Source organism: Lolium perenne, chromosome 2, assembly GCF_019359855.2.
Source record: "Lolium perenne isolate Kyuss_39 chromosome 2, Kyuss_2.0, whole genome shotgun sequence".
In the NCBI taxonomy this organism is placed as follows: domain Eukaryota; kingdom Viridiplantae; phylum Streptophyta; class Magnoliopsida; order Poales; family Poaceae; genus Lolium; species Lolium perenne.
The window spans coordinates 195,367,910-195,371,291 of record NC_067245.2 but is presented as its reverse complement, the minus strand read 5'-3'; the positions used below and the strand labels follow the sequence as shown (position 1 = coordinate 195,371,291).

Here is a 3,382-nt window from a genome sequence, read left to right as displayed (position 1 = left end):
ATCGCAATGTTTAAGTGTACCTATGCACGGCGTTTTAATAAGTTTGAAATAATTTCTAGAAAGACGCCGCTTTAACAAGTTGCCCAACTAATAAGTTGCCCACGTACTCTCGGAAAAAAAATTAGATTTCGCGCACGCAGTTTGGTGTCACTATTCACTCCCTCTAGACAGATAACGGTTCCGAGTTCCTTATCTAGACTGTTGATAATCTCCTCACCACCCACGGCACCGCCTGCGACTATTATGCCCATGCACTTCCCAGCAGAACGGTAAAGCCGGCGTGCCATTCGTACCATTAATGATACTATGCACACCATTATGTTCCAGGCTCACATTCCAGCTCCTCTGCGGGCTGACGCTCGCTACTGCCACATACCTGCTTAATCGTTGTCCTAGTACAACCATAAAGTCCCAGGTTCCGTACACATGCCTCCACGGTCGTCCTCCCTCATACATTGATCTTCGTGTCTTCGGTTGTCTTTGTTATCCTAAAATCGCGTCCACCGCTCCACATAAGCTTAGTGCTCGTTCCATGGCATGTGTCTTTCTTGGGTATCCCTCTAACCATCGGAGTTACCGCTGCTTTAACCCTGTCATTGGAAGAATACTCGTCTCGCGACATGCTGTCTTCGATGAGAAGGTTTTTCCTGTTCAGCATGCAGCTTCGTCATCCGCGCTTGCGCCTCCTGCGCCGCGCGGACTCGACGACCTCTTCGGCACGCCGCCCGTGCCGCCAACGCGAGCTCTTGCACCGGCCCCGCGCACCCTAGCGCCAGCCCAAGTGCGCCCGCCCCGGCCTCGAGCGCCCCCGCCTCGACACCGCCTCGCCCAGCCGGGTCCTCTACCGCGGCAGAGAATTCGGCGTTTTCTCTGCCGCGGCAGGCTGCCACGGCAGGAATTCCGGCAGTTTGTCTGCCCGCGGCAGGCAACCACAACAGGAACTCCTGTCGCACCTCGCGCTCGGCCCGCCGCCGCATGCCCTGCCCCTGCCACAGCAATTTTGAACTGGTAGTAGTTACACCGGATCGGTTCAACTGACCAACCAACACATAATTGGAATGTAACGTACTGTGAGACTCACACTCACAGGGCACCAAAATGTTGTGAAGGCCATGAAAGATCTCTTACAATATTATATGCATGGTGTGGATTAATGAGCTTGAGTGGTTACTGGGATGACATGCATATGATAATCACATTACCTTACGGGTTATAGTTTCGATGGCGAAAAAACCACGGAAGTGTATCTCATACCTCTTCAGGACACTGAAAACTACTATATATTCCCCTTAATTGTGCACCCTAGAGGTGCTAATTAAGTTCTAACAACAAATTGGAGCAGCAGCCACTGCTGTCCAAAATGTAAGGCCAAGACAGCATGATTTATCACAATTACCACAGAAGACAAAATAAGCAATATCACGACTGCGAAGGAGAAAGCAGACGGAAAGTGTATCAACAAAAATTCTTCCTGGGCAACAGTTCGTGTCATGCATAGGAGTAGTTAAAGAGCATATAAAGCTAAGCCCGTATTCTCAACATAGGGTCTGGATGAAGGATTGTCTTACAAGCCTCCCAATCAGCCAGAGGATGTACTGCACTTACACAAAATAACTTTTACATAGCCCTATCTACGTAGCTACCACAGCAGGTCAATGCCGCAGCATAGAAGACACATCCAGCGGAAGCATATAGGCAAATAATAAGGGCATCACATTAGCTTGATGCTGTCAAGGCGGTGAGCCCATCTCGCTAGCTTGATGATGTATGGAAGTCGCACCAAGTACCAGTGGACGCCGAGGTAGTGAGCATTACTAACATATCTTGATGAGCTCTCACCTAGCCCTGCAGCCGAGCCCGTCATGAAGATATGGCTGTACAGAACATGACCTGGTAAACAGAGAAAAGAACAAAGAACAAAGAACCATTATAGTGTCTTGGTACTCGGAAGCAAAAGAGTCCCGTGAAAAAAGGAACGACATAGAAACAGAACTATTTCAAGATAGCAGTATCAAAGATCATAAAAGTGTATACACAAAGTAAGTAGGTTCTACCTTATACACATACACCATTTGCAGATACATCAGACCAACTTCTGGTTTGGTTTGTTGCCCGTTCCACATGAGCTAGCAGTAGTGTCGGTCCTAAGACATAAGAATGAGTGCACGATAAGGAATTTTTTCAACCTAGGCGACACATCGGGAAGAACCAAATAAGCCAAGAAAGTTCAATAAGAGAAATAGAAGTGTTCACCCTAACTTTGGCCTAGCTTCATATATTCTCTTCCTTATCAAGTATGGCAAACTCATGCCTACATTTTCACAATAGTAACATAAGAAAGCAGACACAACCTTGACTCTATTCAAAGAAACATATGTCAGTCTCAAAAAAGATCATAGTGATACAAAGCAAAATGTAAAAGCATGGACAAATGCTATTAAAATAGAATGACGGGCAAAAAGTAGATTTAGCTATATATGCCAATCTAAATTCACAAATACTATAGTTAACACCAAGCCTGTTATTTTTCATTCAGCTACCTCATTATCTACTCTGCTGTGTTTCCGCTTTAACTACAAAAAAAAATATCATTCTTAGATTGTGAAGGCATCACAATATCTCAGGGGCACTTCAAAATGGTGCATCCAGAAATGGAGGATCGAGAAAGGAGATAAAACAACTATGATACCTCGCTACGGCCAGACCATATTGATCTAGCATGTAACAGTCATACATATTTTTGTAACACAGACTGGAGCATGATCTGAACATATATATTAAGCAAAGAAAATGGAGAATCGGGATGACATAACTGCACATGTAAGTGATATGCTGGGTCTTAAATGCAAAAACTACAGAACTGCATTTCCTAGTAGAAGATACAAATCAAATATATCAATTAGTTAGAAGTAAATAGTCAAACAGAAAAGAGGGCTCAGAACGGCATATGGAATACGTGATACAGTTGCTCTTGAAAATTATAACGATCACACAACAGTTAAGCTAAAGAATTCGCCAAGAAAACCTACCACAACCCAAAGATATCATGCGGGCCGTATTGTCTATACTGACCAAAAATTTGAAATGAGTGCTCGTAATTGTAATAGTTCTATTAATTTGAAGTGAAATGTCCTTTGACAAATTATTTTGGCTCTATGGCTTGTACCATTCTCTAGAAGTGAACAAATAAATCAATTCGGAAAATATAGCACTTGTAGACACCATTGGATTATCCAGTTGGCAAATTCATTCCCATAATATTTTTACACAACTTATGAAAAAGCTCTCTTCTTAAAAAACTTGTACGTAAGTGTTGGTCAGTAGCACCAACATTAAATGATGAAAGTGATTATATAATAATAGAAAGCAAATTATCCCAATT

At 43.5% G+C, this 3,382-nt stretch overlaps 1 long non-coding RNA gene across 1 annotated transcript; it reads right to left on the bottom strand.

The window, feature by feature from the left end:
* Window positions 1-1,446: 1,446 nt before the first annotated feature.
* LOC127330343 (uncharacterized) lies at window positions 1,447-3,111 on the bottom strand. Its single transcript, XR_007869241.2, has 2 exons — window positions 2,055-3,111; window positions 1,447-1,890 (listed from the first exon to the last, which is right to left on the bottom strand). It is a non-coding gene; the product is annotated as an uncharacterized lncRNA (long non-coding RNA).
* Window positions 3,112-3,382: the final 271 nt, after the last annotated feature.